At 38.2% G+C, this 21056-nt stretch overlaps 1 protein-coding gene and 1 non-coding gene across 3 annotated transcripts in view; both read right to left on the reverse strand.

The window, feature by feature from the left end:
* The window catches only part of GABRG3 (gamma-aminobutyric acid type A receptor subunit gamma3), an 828707-nt gene that overhangs the window by 363732 nt on the left and 443919 nt on the right, over positions 1-21056 (reverse strand). The window lies entirely within an intron of this gene.
* Positions 20385-20491, reverse strand: LOC147349833 (U6 spliceosomal RNA). Its single transcript, XR_015150798.1, has one exon. It is a non-coding gene; the product is annotated as a U6 spliceosomal RNA (small nuclear RNA).

Here is a 21056-nt window from a genome sequence, read left to right on the forward strand (position 1 = left end):
ACTGAGGATAGTCTCAGAGACCTCTAGAACAAAATTAAATGCACCAATATTTGAATTATAGAGGTCCCAGAAGAAGAAGAGAAAAAGAAACGGTGTGTAAAATGTTTTGAAGAGATTACAGTAAAAAAGTTCCCCAACATAGGAAATTCCGGTATAGGATAAATCCGAAGAGGATCATGCTGAGATATATACTAATCAACTAACAAAGATTAAATACAAAGACTATTAAAAGCAGCAAAGGAAAAGCAGCAAGTAACATACAAAAGAAATCCCATTGATTAATAGCTGATCTTTCAGCAGAAATTCTGCAATCCAAAAGGGAATGGCAGGATATATTTACAGTACCGAAAGGGAAAAATTTACAAACAGATTACTCTACCCAGCAAAATTGATGGAGAAATAATAAGCTTTACACAGAAGCAAAATTTAAGAGCATTTAGTACCACCAAAGCAGCTTTACAACACATGTTAAAGATACTTAAATCGATAAAGAACACAAGAGAAGGAAAAGACCTCCAAAAACAAACTTCAAACTATTAAGAAAATTGCAATAGGAACATATATATAATAATTACTTTTAAAGGAAATGGATTAAATCCTCCACCCAAAAGACAGAATAGCTAAATGGATATAAAATAAGACCTATAAATATTCTGTCTACAAGAGACCCACTTTGGACCTAGAGATGCATACACAGTGAAAGTGGGGGATGGAAAAAGATATTCCACACAAATGGAAATCAAAAGAAAGCCAGAGTAGCAATTCTCATATCAAACAAAATAGGCCTTAAAATAAAGAATATTATAAGAGATAAGGAAGGATACTACATAATGATCAAGGGATCAATCCCAGAGGAAGACATAACAATTGCAAATATTTATGTACCCAACATAGAAGCACCTCACTACATTAGACAGACACTAACAGACATAAATGAGAAATTGACTGTAACACAATAATAGTAGGATAACTTATAACCCACTTACACCAATGGATAGTGGATCATCAAAACAGAAAATTAATAAGGAAACACAAGCCTTCAATGATATATTAGACCAGATGGAACTAATTGATATCTTTAGAACATTCCATCCAAATGGAGAAGAATACACTTTCTTCTCAAGTGCACATGGAATATTCTCCAGGATAGATCATACTTTGGGTCATAAATCAAACCTTAGTAAGTTTAAGAAAACTGAAATTGTGATCAACCATCTTTTCTGACCATAATGCTATGAGACTAGATACCGATTACAGGGGGGAAAATATGTTAAAAAAAAAAAAAAAAAACACGTGGAGAATAACAATGCATTTCTAAATAATGAACAGGTTATTGAAGAAATCAAAAGAAAAAAAAATTCCTAGAAACAAATGACAATGAAAACACAGCAACTCAAAATCTATGGGATGCAACAAAAGCATTTCTAAGGGAAGTTTATAGCAATACAATCCTACCTTAAGACACAAGAAAAATATCAAATAGGCAACCTAACTTTACACCTAAAACAACTGAAAAAAGAAGAACAAGAACTCCAAAGTTAGTCGGAAAGAAATCATAAAAATCAGAGCAGAAATAAATGAAAAAGAAATGAAGGAAACAGTAGTAAAAACTTAAAACTAAAAGCTGGTTCTCTGAGAAGACAAACAAAATTGACAAATCATTAGCTAGAGTGACCAAGAAAAAAACTGAGAAAAATCAAATCAACAAAATTAGAAATGAAAAAAGTAGAAGGCACAAGAGAAAAGCAACATATGCCAATAAATTGGGTAACTTAAAAGAATTGGATTGATTTCTTTGAAAGTTCGACCTTCGAAGACTGAACCAGGGTGAAATAGAAATTATGAACAAGCTGGATACAAGCATTGAAATCACTGACATAGAAACTGTGATCAAAACGCTTCCAACAAACAAAAGCCCAAACTCTTTCAAAAAATTGTAGAGCAAGGAACACTTCCAGACTCATTCTACAAGGCCACCATCACGCCGATACCAAAACCAGACAAAGACAGCACACAGGAAAAGAAAAGTACAGGCCCATATCACTGATGAACATAGATGTGAAATCTTCAACAAACTCCTAGCAAACAGAATTCAAGAATACATTAAAAAGATCACATACTGTCATCAGTTCAGTTCATTTCAGCTCAGTCACTCAGTGGTGTTCAACTCTTTGCGACCCCATGGACAGCAGCATGCCAGGTCTCCCTGTCCATCACTAACTCCCAGAGTTTATTCAAATTCATGTCCATTGACTCGGTGATGCCAGCCAACCATCTCATCTTCTGTCGTCCCCTTCTCCTCTCACCTTCAATCTTTCTCAGCATCAGGGTCTTTTCAAATGAGTCAGTTCTTTGTATCAGGTGGCCAAAGTACTGAGTTTCAGCTTCAACATCAGTCCTTCCAATGAACAAGTGACTGATCTCCTTCAGGAAGGACTGGTTGGACCTCCTTGCAGTCCAAGGGACTCTCAAGAGTTTTCTCTAACACCACAGTTTAAAAGCATCAATTCTTTGGCACTCAGCTTTCTTTATAGTCCAACTCTCACATCCATACATGACTACTAGAAAAATCATAGCCTTGACTAGATGGACCTTTGTTGGCAAACTAATGTCTTTTTAATATGCTGCCTAGGTCGGTCTTAACTTTTCTTCCAAGGGTTTATCACAGGGATGCAAGGATTCTTCAATATACTCAAATCAATTAATGTGCTTCACCATATTAAAAATTCAAAGCTAAGAGCATATGATAATCTCAACAGATAGTAGGAAAACCTTCAACAAAATTCAGCACACATTTATAATAATAACTCTTCAAAAATCGGTCATAAAGGGAACTTACCTCAACACAAGAAAGGCCACATATAAAAAACTCAGAGCGAACGTTATTCTCAATGGTCAAAAACTGAAAGCATTCCTCCTAAGATCAAGAACAAGAGAAGGGTACCAATTCTCATAACTATTGCCCAACATAGTTCTGGAAGTCCTAGCTATGGCAATCAGAGAAGAAAAAGAAAGAAAATGAATCCAGATTGGAAAAGAAGTAAAACTCTCACTGTTTGCATATGATGTGACACTATATAGAAAACTCTAAAGATACTATCAGAAAATTACTAGAGATAATCAGTGAATTTAGCAAAGTCACTGGATACAAAAACAACACACAGAAATCATTTGCATTCTTATACACTAACAGTGAAAAATCAGAAAGACAAATTAAGAAACCAACCTATTTACCATAGCTATAAAATGAAAAAGATATCTACTACTAGAAAAGGCAGAGGAACCAGAGACCAAATTGCCAACATCTGCTGGATCATCAAAAAAGCAAGAGAGTTCCAGAAAAACATCTATTTCTGCTTTATTGACTATGCCAAAGCCTTTGACTGTGTGGATCACAATAAACTGTGGAAAATTCTGAAAGATATGGGAATACAAGACCACCTGACCTGCCTCTTGAGAAATTTGTATGCAGATCAGGAAGCAACAGTTAGAACTGGACATGGGACAACAGACTGGTTCCAAATAGGAAAAGGAGTATGTTAAGGCTGTATATTGTCACCCTGCTTATTTAACTTCTATGCAGAGTACATCATGAGAAATTTTGGGCTGGAAGAAACACAAGCTGGAATCAAGATTGCTGGGAGAAATATCAATAACCTCAAATATGCAGATGACACCACCCTTATGGCAGAAAGTGAAGGAGAACTAAAAAGCCTCTTGATGAAGGTGAAAGAGGAGAGTGAAAATGTTGGCTTAAAACTCAACATTCAGAAAACGAAGATCATGGCATCTGGTCCCATCACTTCATGGGAAATAGATGGGGAAACAGTGGAAACAGTGTCAGACTTTGTTTTTTGGGGCTCCAAAATCAGTGCAGATGGTGACTGCAGCCATGAAATTAAAAGACATTTACTCCAAGCTAGATAGCATATTGAAAAGCAGAGACATTTCTTTGCCAACAAAGGTCCATCTAGTCAAGGCTATGGTTTTTCCAGTGGTCATGTATGGATGTGAGAGTTGGACTGTGAAGAAAGCTGAACGCTGGAGAATTTATGCTTTTGAACTGTGGTGTTAGAGAAGACTCTTGAGAGTCCCTTGGACTGCAAGGAGATCCGACCAGTCCATTCTGAAGGAGATCAGTCCTGGGATTTCTTTGGAAGGAATGATGTTAAAGCTGAAACTCCAGTACTTTGGGCACCTCATGCGTAGAGTTGACTCATTGCAAAAGGCTCTGATGCTGGGAGGGATTGGGGGCAGGAGGAGAAGGGGACGACAGAGGATGAGATGGCTGGATGGCATCACTGACTCGATGGACATGAGTCTGAGTGAACTCCAGGAGTTGGTGATGGACAGGGAGGCCTGGTGTGCTGCGATTCATGGGGTCGCAAAGAGTTGGACACGACTGAGTGACTGAACTGAACTGAAACCTACCTAAAAATTCTTTGTATTGCTACAAACAAACTAGTGGAGGTGATGGAATGCCATCTGAGCTATTTCAAAACCTAAAAGATGATGCTATTAAAGCACTGTTCTCAATATGCCAGCGGATTTGGAAAACTAAGTAGTGACCACAGGACTGGAAAACATCAGTTTTCACTCCAATCCCAAAGAAAGGCAATGCCAAAGAATGTTCAAATATTCACACAATTACAATTATTTCAAATGCTGGCAAGGTAATGGTCAAAATCCTTCAAACTAGGCTTCAGCAGTACCTGAAATGAGAACTTCCAGATGTACAATCTGGATTTAGAAAAGGTTGAGAAACCAGAAATCAAATTGTCATCATTTGCTGAAACAAAGAAAAAGCAAAAGAATTCCAAAACAACATCTATTTTTGCTTCCTTGACTATGCTAAAGCTATTGACTCCGTGGATCACAACAAACTGTGGAATATTCTTGAAGAGATGGGAAAACCAGACCACCTTACCTGCCTCCTGAGAAACCTGTGTACAGGTCAAGAAGCAACAGCTAGAGCCGGACATGGAACAATGGATTGGCTCAAAATTGGGAAAGGAGTATGTCAAGGCTTCATATAGTCACCCTGGCTTATTTAAGTTTTATACAGAGTACATCATACAAAATGCTGGGCTGGATGACTCACAAGCTGGAATCAAGATTGCCAGGAAAAATATCAACAACCTCAGATATGCAGATGATATCATTTTAGTGGCAGAAAGTGAAGAGGAACTAAAGAATCTCTTGATGAAGGTAAAACAGGGGAATGTAAAATGTGACTTAAAACTCAGTGTTCAAAAAACGAAGATCATGGCAACTGGTCCCAACACTTCATAGCAAACAGATGGGGTAAAAGTGAAAACCGTGTCAGATTTCATTTCCTCGAGCTCCAAAATCAATGTGGATGGTGACTATAGCCATGAAATTAAAAGACACATGCTCCTTGGAAGAAAAGCTATGATAAAACTAAACAGTGTATTACAAAATAGAAACATCAGTTTGTTGATAAAGGTCTGTATAGTCAGTTCAGTTCAGTCGCTCAGTCATGTCCGACTCTTAGGCAGCATGCCAGGCCTCCCTGTCCATCACTAACTCCCAGAGCTTACCCAAACTTATGTTCACTGAGTTGGTGATACCACCCAACCATCTCATCTTCTGAGGTCCCCTTCTCCTTCCACCATCAATCTTTCCCAGCATTAGGGTCTTTTCAAATGAGTCAGTTCTTTGCATCAGGTGGCCAAAGTATTGGAGTTTCAGCTTCAACATCAGTCCTTCCAATGAACACTCAGGACTGATTTCCTTTAAGATGGACTTGCTGGATCTCCTTGCAGTCCAAGGGACTCTCAAGAGTCTTCTCCAACACCACAGTTCAAAAGCATCAATTCTTTGGTGCTCAACTTCCTGTATAGTCTAACTCTCATATCCATACATGACTACTGGAAAAACCATAGCATTGACTAGATGGACCTTCGTTGGCAAAGTAATGTCTTTGCTTTTGAATATGCTGTCTAGGTTGGTCATAACTTTCCTTCCAAGGAGCAAGCGTCTTTTAATTTCATGGCTACAATCACCATCTGCAGTGATTTTGGAGCCCCCAAAAATAAAGTCAGCCACTGTTTCCCCATCTATTTGCCATGAAGTGATGGCGTAATCTTAATTTTCTGAATGTTGAGCTTTAAGCTAACTTTTTCACTCTCCTCTTTCAATTTCATCAAGAGGCTCTTTAGTTCTTCTTCGCTTTTTGCCATAACAGTGGTGTCATCTGTATATCTGAGGTTATTGATATTTCTCCTGTGAATCTTGATTCCAGCTTGTGCTTCTTCCAGCCCAGCGTTTCTCATGATGTACTCTGCATATAAGTTAAATAAGGAAGGTGACAATATACAGCCTTGATGCACTCCTTTTCCTTTTTTGGAACCAGTCTGTTGTTTCATGTCCAGTTCTAACTGTTGCTTCCTGACCTGCATACAGATGTCTCAGGAGTCAAAGCTATGTAAAGTCAAAGCTATGGTTTTTCCAGGAGTCAAGTAGGGATGTGAGAGTTGGAGTATAAAGAAGGTTGAGCACTGAAGAATTGATAGTTTTGAAATGTGGTGCTGGGGAAGACTCTTGAAAGTCCCCAGGAAATCAAACCAGTCAATCCTAAAGGAAATCAACCCTGAATATTCATTGGAAGGACTAGTGCTCTAGCTGAAACTCCAATACTTTGGCTATCTGATGTGAAGAGCCAACTCATTGGGAAAGACCCTGATTCTGGGAGAGATTGAGGACAAGAGAAGGGAGCGACAGAGGTTGAAGTGGTTGGATAGCATCACTGACTCAATGGACATGAGTTTGAGCAAACGCAGGGAGATAGTGAAGGACAGAGAAACCTGATGTATTTGGGTTCATGGGGTTGCAAAGAGTTGAGCACATGTTAGTGACTAAACAACAACAACAAGGAGACAAAAGAGCTGTATCCAGAAAACTATAAGACACTGGTGAAAGAAAGCAAGGATGACATAAAGAAATGGAGAGATATTCCACGTTCCTGGGTTGGAAGACTCAATATTGTCAAAATGATTATACTACAAAATGCAATTTACAGATTCAATGCTATCCTTATCTAATTACCAGTGGCACTTTTCACACAGAAATATGACCAAAATATCACAATTCATATGGAAGCACAAAAGACCTGAATAACCAAAGCCATCTTGAGAGAAACCTACCCGCCAAGGGGTAACTTATTTTTACAAAGGAATAACATACTATGGGCCAAAGATATCCTCTTCAATTAATGCTGCTTGGAAACTGGACAACTACATGTAAAAAAATAAAATTGGAATACTTCCTAACACCATACACAAAATTAAACACAAAATGGGTTAAAGACTTAAACTAGTTCTGGTAAGACCAGAAACTATAAAACTCTTTGAGGAAAACACAGGCATAACACTCTATGACATAAATCACAGCAAGATCCTCCATGATCCACCTCCAATGGAAATAACAAGAACAAACAAGTGGGACCTAATTAAACCGAAAGCTTTTGCACATCAAAGGAAAGTATAAACATGGTGAAAAGACAGCCCTCAGAATGGGAAAAAATAATAGCAAATGAAACAACTGACAAAGGATTAATTTCCAAAACATACAAGCAGTTCATACAACTCATTACCCATAAAACAAACAGTCCAATCAAAAAATAGGCAAAAGACCTAAACAGACATTTATCAAAAGACATACAGATGGCTAATAAACACATGAAAAGATGCTCAACATAGCTCATTACTAGACAAATGAAAATCAAAACCACACGAGATATCATCTTACACCAGTCAGAATGGCTATCATCAAGAAATCTACAAATAAATACTCCACACGGTGTGGAGAAAAGGGAACCCTCTTCCACTGTTGGATGGAATATAAATTGATACAGCAGTATTTACAATAGCTAGGACTGAGCTTCTTTTGTAGCTCAATTGGTAAAAAGAATCTGCCTGCAATGCAGGCGACCTGGGTTCAATTCCTGGGTTGAGAAGATCCCCTGGAGAAGGAAATGGCAGTATTCTTGCCTGAAGAATCCCATGGACAGAGGAGCTGGCAGACTACAGTCCATGGGGTCACAAAAGCCAGACACGACTTAGTGACTAAACCACCACCAGGACATGGAAGCATCCTAGATGTCCATCATCAGATGAATGGGTAAAGAAGTTGTGGTACATGTATGCAATGGAACACTACTCAGCCATAATAGGAGCCCATAATAGCCAAAAAGGAGCCCATTTGAGTCAGTTCTAATGAGGTGGATGAACCTTGAGCCTATTTTGCAGAGTGAAGTAAGTCAGAAAAAGAAAAACAAATATCGTATGTTAATGCATATGCATGGGATCTATAATGATCATACTGATGAATCTATTTGCAGGGTAGCGTGTGCTTCCTACATGGAACTACTGATAAAGAACCTGCCTGCCAATGCAGGAGATGTAAAAGATGTGGGTTTGATCCTTGGGTTAGAAAGATCAAGAGATGCCAGTTCAAGCCCTGGGTTGGGAAGATCCTCTGCAGGAGGGCATGGTAACCCCCTCCAGTATTCTTGCCTGGATAATCCCACAGACAGAGGAGCTTGGTAGGCTACATCCATAGGGTTGCAAAGAGCCAGACGCAACTGAAGTGACTTAGCACACAATGGATACACAGACTTCAAGAATAGATATGGACAGGGGTTTGGTGAGGGGAGGAAAGAGAGGGTGGGATATGTGGAGAGGGTAACAAGGACTCATACACATTACCATATGTAAAACTGATAGTCAGTGGGAATTTCCTCTGTAACAACTTAAGAGGAATGAGACTGGGAGGGAGATAGGAGGGAGGTTTAAAGGGAAGGCACATAAGTATACTTATGGCTGATTCATGTTGATGTTTGGCAGAAACCAGCACAATATTGCAGAGCAATTATCTTTCAATTAAAAATAATTTTAATTATATAAAAATAAAATAAATGTACAACTAGGAAAAATACTTGCAATCAAATGTTACAGACAAATAATTAAATATCCTTTTGAATAAAGATCTCATTCAGCTTATATTAAAATGTAAAAATATAATTCACAGAAGGAAAAAAATTAATTTTTAAAATGTTTGAGACAACTTCAAATCTCTATATGTTCTTAATTATAGTCAAGGAGAAATATCCTGATGTTGCCACAAAAGCACTCAAGCGCCTGCTTCCATTATCAAGATCCTATCTTTTTGAAGCAGGTTTGTTTGCAGTAATAGCAACCAAAACAAGATATTGGAGGAGACTTGGACATAAGCTACATGTTTCAGGTGTCACTGTCTCCCATCACGCCCAGATGGGACTGTCTAGTTGTAGGAAAACAAGCTCAGGGTTCCCAATAATTCTGCATAATGGTGTGTTGTATAATCATTTCACTATATATCACAATGTAATAATAGAAATAAAGTGAACAATAAGTGTAATGTGCTTGAATCATCCCAAAACCAATATCCCAGCCCTCTTCTGTGGAAAAATTATTTTTCATGAAACTGGTCCCTGGTGCCAAAAAGATTGGAAACTGCTGCTATAGAAGACATGTTTCAATTGAATACTCTGTCAAACACTTTACTACTGCCTCATTATTAAAAACCACAGTTTCTAAAAATTCACTTGCCCTGATTCTAATTCAGATCCCCAAGAATTGAATTTCTGCTGTTATTTTACAGAAGAAAAAGGGAAAAAGAAAATATACAGCTTTTTTTTTAAAATGAGTACAACTGATTTACAATGTTATGTTATTTTCAGGTGTACCCTAAAGTGAAAGTGAAAATATATATGTATATACATATATCCATCCCTTTTGAGATTCTTCTCCATATATATTATTATGAATATTGAGTAGAGTTCCTTGTGCTACACAGTAGGTCCTTACTAGTTATCTATTATATTTATATATATAACTATTTCTGTTTATAACTAGGTTAATTTGTACTCTTTTTTTTTTTTTTTAGATTTGAATATAAGCAATATCTTGGGCTTTCCAGGCAGCTCAGTGGTAAAAAAAATCTGCCTGCCAATGAGGGAGATGTGGGCTTGATCCCTGCATCAGGAAGATCCCCTGGAGAAGGAAATGGAAATGCACTCCAGTATTCTTCCCTGGGAAATCCCATGGACAGAGAGAAGCCTGGCAAGCTACAGTCCATAGGGTAGCAAAAGTGTCAGACACAACTTAGTGACTAAACAACAACATAAGAAATATCATATGATGTTTTTCTTTCAATATCTGACTTACTTCACTCAGTATGAAACTTCTACGTTCATCTGTGTTGCTGAAAACAGCATTATTTAGTTCTTTTTAATGGCTGAGTAATACTCCATTGAGTATATGTACCGCATTGTCTTTGTCCATTCATTTGTCAATGGGCATTTAGATTGCTTCCATATTCTGGTTATTGTATATAGTACTGGGGTACATATGTCCTTTTGACTTATGGTTTTCTCTAGATATATGCCCAGAAGTGGGATTGCTGGATTATATGATAATTCTATTTGTAGGTTTTTAAGGAACCTCCATACTGTTCTCCACAGTGGCTGTACCAATTTATACTCCTACCAACAGTGTAGGTAAATGATGGCCATTCTGCTTGATGTAAAGTGATATTACATTATAATTTCCATTTCTCTAAAAATTAGTGATGTTGAGCATCTTTTCATGTCTATTTTGGCTATCTAATGCCTTTTTTGGAGAGATATTTATTTATATTTTCAGCCCATTTTATGATTGGGTTGTTTTCTGATATTGGGTTGCATTAGCTATTTGCATATTTTGGACCCTTTGTCAGTTGCTCTGTTTGCAAATATTTTCTCCCATTCTGTGAGTTTTCTTTTTGTTTTGTTTATAGTTTCCTTTGCTGTACAAAAGCATTTAAATTTAATTAGGTCTTATTAGTTTATTTTTGTTTTTATTTCCACTACTCTAGGAAATGAACCAGAAAACCTGTACTCAGAAAACTATAAAATACTGATGAAAGATATCAAAGATGATATAAACAGATGGTGAGATATACCATCCTCTTAGATTAGAAAAATTAATATTGTCAAAATAACTACACTACCCAAAGCAATCTACAGATTCAATACAAACCCTATCAAATTACCAAAGGCATTTTTCACAAAATTAGAACAACAAATTTTATAAACTGTGTGGGAACAGGAAAGACCCCAAACAAATCTTTGGCAAGATTGCTATGGCAATCTTGAGAAAGAAAAACAACGGAGTTGGAGGAATCAGCCTTCCTGACTTCAAAGTATACTACAAAGCTACAGTAGTCAAAGCACTATGGCACAACCACAAAAAGAGAAATGTAAATCTATGGAACAGGATAGGAAGTCCAGAGACAAACTCATACAACTATGGTCAACTAATCTATGACCAAAGATGCAAGAATACACAACGGGGAAAAGACAGTTCCATCAATTAGTGGTCTGGGAAAACCGGAAAGCTACATGTAAGTGAATGAAATTAGGACACCCTGTAACACTATAAAACGATATAAACTCAAAATTGATTAAAGACCTAAATGTAAGCCTGGATATTATAAAACTCTTAATGGAAAACATAGGCGGAACATTCTCTGACATAAACGGCAGCAATACCTTAATTGTACTCCCTTTTGGGTATGCACCCTTCCTCCTGAAGTATGCCCCCTTGTGTGCTCAGTTACAGACACAGAGGTGGCTGAATGTTGTGCCATGGCCCACACCTGCTCTAGCAGGTCTTCCCCATCCTTGGGTGTGTGATTCCGCCCTGATTCAAACAAAAGATTCTTTTGAAGAGTTCAGAGCAGGCCAATCATAGATGAGTCTTTTTGCCTAGGTTTTTGAAAACATGCAGAGAGAATCCTTATGTAAATTGAAATATACCTGTGAAGGTTTATAGAAACTTCAAACCCAGTTACTATGATGAAAAGGTAGGCTTTACTGACAAATTTTTCATGCACACATTTCCTCAAGATGTCCCTGAAGCCTGTACATATATGTCCTCTCTCTTTCCTCTTGATCCCCTAAGATGCAGGAACTGGTTTCACTCTGGTGGATTCCCTAGCCCCCTACACAGTCCCACTTCAACACACAGTTTCTAGCAGATGAATACAGAGTGTGTGTGATTTTCTTACCATGATTGCGACTGATACATAACACAACAGCCACATTCCTCCTACCTCCTCCCAACCATCCTGGAGGTGGCCACTCTGATGGAAAGGCCTGGACATCCTTTACCTCCAGCTCCAGTGCCTGGAACATGGCATGACCCAGGCCAACAGCAAGTGGCTGGGAGCCTGGGTAATGGAAGAGAGAGGCACACACATGCAGGCATTTCTGCTGCAGGAGACAAGCATATCTCCAAAGCTTGCACAATTGGCCTGGAGATGTAAGGACATAAAGCTCAGATGTAAGAGATGTAAGGACAATAAGCCCAGGGGGAAGGGCAAGCAAGAAAGCTCTAGCTGTGTGGAGGAGCCTTTTCTGCCTTCTCATCTGGCCCTGATATCTGGAAGACTTAGAGCACTAAAGGAGGGCAAAGCTAAATTCCTGAAGGTTCAGTGCTTCGCATATCTGCTCAGGCTCAATCTCAGTATTCACAGCATGTAGAATTATAATAAAATAATAACAAATAATGATTCTCATCACCCAGGACCCTGAATTCACCCCTTTAAGTTCCCCTGCCAATTCTTTCTGGAACAGCTCTTGGCTTCCATCACTGTCAAAGATTAGCTGAGTTAAACCATTATCCTCACATGTTTTGGTATTGGATTGTGAATTTAAGATATACCATTTATAAATGATATTTTTCCTTTAAATATACTTGGCTATGATTTCTGTATTGAACAAGTAGGCCTGCATAACCAGGTGCCAACAAACTCTGCCAAACAAAACTGGGGTGGCCAAACTATACTCCTGCACCTGTGTTTTGTGCCTTAAAGGCAGAAGAGAAAATTCAACTGCTAGACATTTGCATACCTTCTCTTCGTGGGCTTTCCCTCTTGTAAGTGAGACATTTCTAGGCCTAAAGTGCAAACACAGATCATTCATTTATTAATAGAGAAAAATTTGATTCATTTTTCTTCCTTTTAATTTCTACCTTCCTCAGATTATTTATTTATTTATTTGGCCATGACACATGGCTATCAGGATCTTTCAGGACCAGGGATTAAACCCAGGCCCACAGCAGTGAAAGCACTGAATCCTAACCATTGGACCAAGAATTCTCTGGTCCATTTTTCTAAGAGTGGTTTTTGGTTTTTCAATTTTCATTCTGTTTTATATTGCTTTGTGTGTGTGCCAAGTTGCTTCATTCATATCCAATTCTTTGTGACCTTAAGGACTATAGCCCACCAGGCTCCTCTGTGCATAGGCTCCTTCAGGCAAGAATACTGGAGTGGGTTGCCATGCCCTCCTCCAGGGGATCTTCTCGACCCAGGTATTGAACCTGCATCTCTTATGTCTCCTGCATTGGCAGATGGGTTCTTTACCACTAGACCACCTGTGGAGAAGGAAATGGTAACCCACTCCAGTATTCTTGCCTGGAGAATCCCATGGACAGAGGAGCCTGGCAGGCTACAGTCTTTGGGGTCTCAAGAGTCAGACACAACTTAGTGACTAAACAACCACCACCACCAGCACCAGCACCACCTGGGAAGCCCTTATATTGCTCTATATCATTTCTATTTTGGATCCTACTTGGAATATTCATCATTCTTTTCTATTTATAGCATCCTTTCAGGTAATTTCTTTTGAGTTTCTATGAATTTTGTTAGTAAGAATTTCCTACTGTAAAAGACTGTAATTATTAGATGCTTCAAAACAATTTTCCACTGCATTTAGGATTATAGCTAACAGAAGCAGAAGATATTAAGAAGAGGTGGCAAGAAGACACAGGAGAACTATACAAAAAAGAGCTTCATGACCCAGATAATCACGATGGTGTGATCACTTACCTGTACATCCTGGAATGTGAAGTCAAGTGGGCCTTAGAAAGCATTAAAACGAACAAAGCTAGTGGACGTGATGGAATTCCAGTTGAGCTGTTTCAAATCCTGAAAGATGACGCTGTGAAAGTGCTGCAGTCAATAGGCCAGCAAATTTGGAAAACTCAGCAATGGCCACAGGACTGGAAAAGGTCAGTTTTCATTCCAATCCCAAAGAAAGGCAATGCCAAAGAATGTTCAAACTACCACACAATTGCACTCATCTCACATGCTAGTAAAGTAATGCTCAGAATTCTGCAAGCCAGGCTTCAGCAATACGTGAACAGTGAACTTCCAGATGTTCAAACTGGTTTTAGAAAAGGCAGAGGAACCAGAGATCAAATTGCCAACATCTGCTGGATCATCAAAAAAGCAAGAGAGTTCCAGAAAAACATCTATTTCTGCTTTATTGACTATGCCAAAGCCTTTGACTGTGTGGATCACAATAAACTGTGGAAAATTCTTCAAGAGATGGGAATACCAGACCACCTGACCTGCCTCTTGAGAAACCTATATGCAGGTCAGGAAGCAACAGTTAGAACTGGACATGGGACAACAGACTGGTTCCAAATAGGAAAAGGAGTACGTCAAGGCTGTATATTGTCACCCTGCTTATTTAACTTATACGCAGAGTACATCATGAGAAACACTGGGCTGGAAGAAGCACAAGCTGGAATCAAGATTGCTGGGAGAAATATCAATAACCTCAGATATGCAGATGACACCACCTTTATGGCAGAAAGTGAAGAGGAACTAAAGACCCTATTGATGAAAGTGAAAGAGGAGAGTGAAAAAGTTGGCTTAAAGCTCAATATTCAGAAAACTAAGATCATGGCATCTGGTCCCATCACTTCATGGGAAATAGATGGGAAACAGTGGCTGACTATTTTTCTGGGCTCCAAAATCACTGCAGATGGTGATTGCAGCTATGAAATTAAAAGATGCTTGCTCCTTGAAAGGAAAGTTATTACCAACCTGGACAGCATATTGAGAAGCAGAGACATTACTTTGCCAACAAAGTCTGTCTAGTCAAGGCTATGGTTTTTCCAGTGGTCATGTGTGGATGTGAGAGTTGGACTATAAAGTAAGCTGAGGGCCAAAGAATTGATGCTTTTGAACTGTGGTGTTGGAGAAGACTCTTGAGAGTCCCTTGGACTCCAAGGAGATCCAACCAGTCCATCCTAAAGGAGATAAGTCCTGGGTATTCATTGGAGTGACTGATGTTGAAGCTGAAACTCCAATACTTCGGCCACCTGATGCGGAGAGCTGACTCATTGGAAAAGACCCTGATGTTGGGAAAGATTGAGGGCAGGAGGAGAAGGGGACGACAGATGATGAGATGGTTGGATGCACCACCGACACAATAGACATGGGTTTGGGTAAGCTCTGAGAGTTCATGATGGAGCGGGAGGCCTGGTGTCGCAAAGAGTCGGACATGACTGAGCGACTGAACTGAACTGAATATTCCATTGTGTGTGTGTGTGTGTGTGTATATATATATATATATATATATATATATATATATATATACACCACAACTTCTTGATACATTCATCTGTCAGTGGACATCTAGGTTGCTTCCATGTTCTAACTATTGTAAATAGTGTTGCAATGAACATTGGAGTACATATGACTTTTTCAATTTTGGTTTCCTCCGGGTATGTGCCTAGGAGTTGGATTGCTGGGCCATATGGTGGTTTTATTCCTGGTCTTTTAAGGATTCCCCTTATCATCTTCCATAGTGCCTGTATCAATTTATATTCCCACCAACAGTGCAAGAATATTCCCTTTTCTCCACACCTTCCCCAGCATTTATTATTTGTACACTTTTTGATGATGGCCACTCTGACTGGTGTGAGGTGATATCTCACTGTAGTTTTGATTTGCATTTCTCTAATAATCAGCGACATGAGCATCTTTTCATGTGTTTGTTAGCCTTCTGTATGTCTTCTTTGGAGAAATGGCTGTTTAGGTCTTTTCCCCACTTTTTTATTGGGTTGTTTGTTTTCTCTGATATTGAGTTGTATATTGGAACTGATTGTATATTTTGGAAATTAATCCTTTGTCAGTTGTTTCATTTGCTGTTATATTCTCCCATTCCAAGGGTTGTCTTTCCACCTTGTTTATATAGTTTCCTTAGCTGCGCAAAAGCTTTTACATTTCATCAGGTCCCACTTGTTTAATTTTGTTTTTATTTATATTACTCTAGGAGGTGGTTCATAGAGGATCTTGATTTGATTTATATCAACAAGTTTTCTGTTGATATAGAACAACAATGTCTATTGTTTTCCTCTAAGAGATTTATAGTTTATGGTCTTACATTTATGTCTTTAATCCATTTTGAGTTTATCACTGTGTATGGTGTTATGAAGTGTTCTAATTTCATTCTTTTACATGTAGATGTCCAGTTTTCCCAGCATCACTTATTGAAGAGGTTGTCTTTACTCTATTGTATATTCTTGCCTCCTTTGTAAAAAATAAGGTACCCACAGGTGCATGGGTTTATTTCTGGGCTTTCTATCTTATTCCATTGGTCTATAGTTCTGTTTTTGTGCCAGTACCATACTGTCTTGATGACTGTAGCTTTTTATTATAATCTGAAGTCAGGAAGGTTGATTCCCCCAGCTCCATTCTTCTTTCTCAAGACTGCTTTGGCTATTCAGGGCCTTTTGTGTTTCCACATGAACTGTGAAATTTTTTGTTCTAGTTCTGTAAAAAATGACATTGGTAATTTGATAGGAACTGCATTGAATCTGTAGAATGTTTATAATTTTTTGCAGTGTTGTATGGTATTGATTCCTTAATTTCCCTTTCTTATTTCATTGTTAGTATAAAGGAATGCAAGTGATTTCTGTGTATTGATTTTGTATCATGCGAATTTGCTAAATTCACTGATTAGCTCTAGTAATTTTTGATAATATCTTTAGGGTTTTTTATATATATTATCATGTCATCTGCAAACAGTGAGAGATTTACTTCTTCTATTCCTATCTTGACTCCTTTTATTTCTTTTTGTCTCTGATTGCTGTAGCTAGGACTTCCAAAACTATGTTGAATAATAGTGGTAACAGTAGACACCCTTGTCTTGTTCCTGATCTTAGAGGGAATGTTTTCAGTTTTTCACCACTGAGAATAATGTTTGATGTGTGCTTATCATATATGGTCTTTACTATGTTGAGATAGTTTCCTTCTATGCCAATTTTTTGAAGAGTTATTATCATAAATGGGTGCTGAATTTTGTCAAAGGCTTTTTCTGCATCTATTGAGATGATCATACATTTTTATCTTTCAATTTGTTAATATGGTGCTTTGCATTGATTGATTTATGTATATTGAACAGTTGGAAAAGATCCTGACATTGGGAAAGATTGAAGGTGGGAGGAGAAGGGGATTACAAAGGATGAGATGGTTGGATGGCATCACCGACTCAATGGACATGAGTTTGAGTAAGCTCTGGGAGTTGGTGATGGACAGGGAAGCCTGACGTGCTGTAGTCCATGGGGTCACAAAGAGCTGGACATGACAGAATGATTGAACTGAACTGAAGAATCCTTTCATTCCTGGAATAACCCCAACTTGATCATGGTGTATGAGCTTTTTAATGCGTTGTTGAATTCTGTTAGCTAAAAGTTTGTTGAGTGTTTTGCATCTATGTTCATCAGTGATATTGGCCTGTACTTTTCTATTTTTGTGTTGTCTTTGCCTGGTTTTGGTATCAGAGTGACAGTGGCCTTGTAGAATGAGTTTGGAAGTGTTTCTTCCTCTGAAATCTTTGAAATAGTTTTAGAAGGATAGGTATTAGATCCTCTAAATGTTTGATAGAATTCACCTGTGAAGCCATCTGGTCCTGGACTTTTGTTTTTTTGATCAAAGTTTTGATTTCAGTGCTTATAACTGGGTGGCTCATAATTTATGTTTCATCCGGGTCCAGTCTTAGAAGACTGAATTATAAGAATCTGTCTTTTTCTTCCAGGTTATCCATTTTATTGCCTTTTTCTTTTTTCATAAAAGTCTTATAATACTTTGTTTTTCTGCCTTGCCTCTTGCAACCTCTTTCTTTTTCATTTCTAATTTTGTTGATTTGATTCTTCTCTCTTTTCTCCTGATGAGTCTGGATAAAGTGGAAGTGAAGTCGCTCAGTCATGTTCGACTCTTAACGACTCCATGGACTACAGCCCACCAGGCCCTCCGTCCATGGGATTTTCCAGGCAAGAGTACTGGAGTGGGGTGCCATTGCCTTCTCTGTTAACAGCAGCTAGGCATATTATATTTACCTGGAGCTGGTATACTTGAAGACAGCCTTAGTGCCCTCAGACACGGCATGCTTGGCCAGCTCCCCAGGTAGCAGCAAGTGCACAGTGGTCTGGATCTCCCTGGATGTGATAGTTAAGCGCTTGTTGTAATGTGCCAGGTGCGATACCTCGCCAGCGATGTGCTCAAAAATGCCGTTGACGAAGGAGTTCATGATTCCCATGGCCTTGGACGAGATGCCAGTGTCCGGATTAACTTGCTTCAGCACCTTGTACACGTACACGGAGTAGCTCTCCTTGCGGCTGCGCTTGCGCTTCTTGCCGTCCTTCTTCTGGGCCTTGGTCACAGCTTTTTTAGAGCCCTTTTTAGGGGCAGGAGCAGACTTAGCTGGTTCAGGCATGTCTATAATGACAACATATGTCAGTTTTATTATCTTCTCAAAGAACCAGCTTTTAGTTTTATTAATCTTTACTATTGTTTCTTTCATTTATTTTTCACTTATTTCTGCTCTGATCATGATTTCTTTCCTTGTACTGACTTTGGGGGGTTTTTTGTTCTTCTTTTTCCAGTTGTTTTAGGTATAAAGTTATATTGTCTTTTTGATGTTTTTCTTGTTTGTTGAGGTAGGGTTTTATTGCTATAAACTTACTCTTAGAACTGCTTTTGCTGCATCCATAGGTATTGAGTTGTCGTGTTTTCATTGTCATTCGTTTCTAGGATTTTTTTGATTTCCTGTTTGATTTCTTTAGTAACCTGTTCATTATTTAGAAATGTATTGTTTAATCCCTATGTGTTTGTGACTTTTTACAGTGTTTTTCTTGTAAGTGATATCTAGCCTCATAGCATTGTTGTTGGAAATGTTGCTTGATATGATTTCAATTTTCTTGAATTTACTGAGGTTTGATTTGTGACCCAAGATGTGGTCTCTCCTGGAGAATGTTCCATGTGCACTTGAGAAGTTGTATTCTGCATTTGGATGGAATGTCCTGAAGATATCAATGAGGTCTGCTCATCTAATGTATCATTTAAGACATGTTTCCTTATTAATTTTCTGTTTTGATTATCTGCCCATTGCTGTGTTAAATCTACTACTGTTATTGTTCATTGTCAATTTCTCCTTTTATGTCTGTTAGTGTTTGTCTTATGTATTGAGGTGCTCCTGTGTTGGATGCACAGATATTTACAATGTTATGTCTTCCTCTTGGATTGATCCCTTGATCATCATGTGGTGTCCTTTCTTATGTCTTGTAATCTTCTTTATTTTAAGGTCTATTTTGTCTGATATGAGGATTGCTACTCCAGCTTTCTTTTGCTTCCCATTTGCATGGAATATATTTTTCATCCTCTCACTTTCAATATTTAGGGCTGAAGTGGTTTTCTTGTAGACAGCATATATATGGGTATTGTTTTAGTATCCATTCAGCCAGTCTATGTCTTTTGGTTGGAGCATTTAATTAATTTATATGTAAAGTAATTATTGGTACATATGTTCCTATTGCCATTTTCTTAATTGTTTGGGGTTTGATTTTGTAGATCTTTTTCTTCTCTTGTATTTCCTGACTATATAAGTCCTTTTAACATTTATTGTAAAGCTGGTTTGCTGGTAATGAATTGTCTTAATGTTTGCTTGTTTGAAAAGCTTTTTATTTCTCAATCAATTTTGAATGAGATGCTTGCCAGATTTGGAGTAGTCTTGGTTGTAGATTTTTCCCTTTCAGTACTTTAAATATATCCTGCCATTCCCTTCTGGCTTGCAGAGTTTCTTCTGCAAGATTAGCTGTTAGACATATGGGGCTTGCTTTGTATGTTACTTCTTGCTTTTCCCTTGCTGCTTTTAATTGTCTTTGTGTTTAATCTTTGTCTGATTAGTATGTGCCTTGGCGAGTTTCTCCTTGAGTTTATCCTGTATGGGACTCTTTGTGCCTTTTGGACTTAAATGACTATTTCCCTTGCCATGTTGGAGAGCTTTTCAACTATAATTTCTTCAAAAATTTTCTCATGCCCTTTCTTTTTCTCTTCTTCTTCTGGGACCACTATAATTCAAATATTGGTGAGTTTAATATTGTCCCAGAGGTCTCTTAGACTATCCTCAGTTCTTTTCATTCTTTTTACTTTATTCTGCTCTTCAGCAGTTATTTCCACGATTTTATCTTCCAGCTCATTGATCCATTACAAATATGGAATGCTCCACAAATTTGCATGTCATCCCTGCCGAGGGGCCATGCTAATCTTCTCTGTATCATTCCAATTTTAGTATATGTGCTGCTGAAGCAAGCCCTATTTATGTATTCTTAATAAAACTACAGGCTTCCCTGGTGGCTCAGTGGTAAAGAATCTGCTTGCCACATCAGGAGACAGAGGTTTGATGCCTGGGTTGGGAATGTCCCCTGGATATGGAAATGGCAACCCACTCCAGTATTGTTGCCTGGGAAATCCTATGGACAGAGGAGCCTGGCAGGCTACAGTTAATGGGGTTGCAAAAGAGTCAGACATGACTTAGTGACTAGACAATAATAATGTAAATATAGTCGGATTTTATTTTAGTAGTTGACAAACTACTTCTAAAATATGGGACTGCAAAGCACCCATAGTAGCCAATAAAATTTTGAAAGAGAATAATACCAAAGGTGCAGAACTACAGATCCAATTTCAAGGTTTAGTTCAGAGATGCAGTAAATCCAGACAGTGTGATAAAGACAAATAAGTGGTTAGGATTGAGTCCAGATATGGATTGACGCACATAGGGATAACTGATTTTTGACAAATGTAAGAAGACAACACAGAATGATCCTTTCAACAAATAGTGTGTAAAGATTATCTATCCATATGAAAAAAATAAATTC

Source organism: Bos grunniens, chromosome 21 (genome assembly GCF_055505025.1).
Source record: "Bos grunniens cultivar Pamir isolate PY7600 chromosome 21, Bosgru_T2T1.0, whole genome shotgun sequence".
NCBI lineage: Eukaryota > Metazoa > Chordata > Mammalia > Artiodactyla > Bovidae > Bos > Bos grunniens.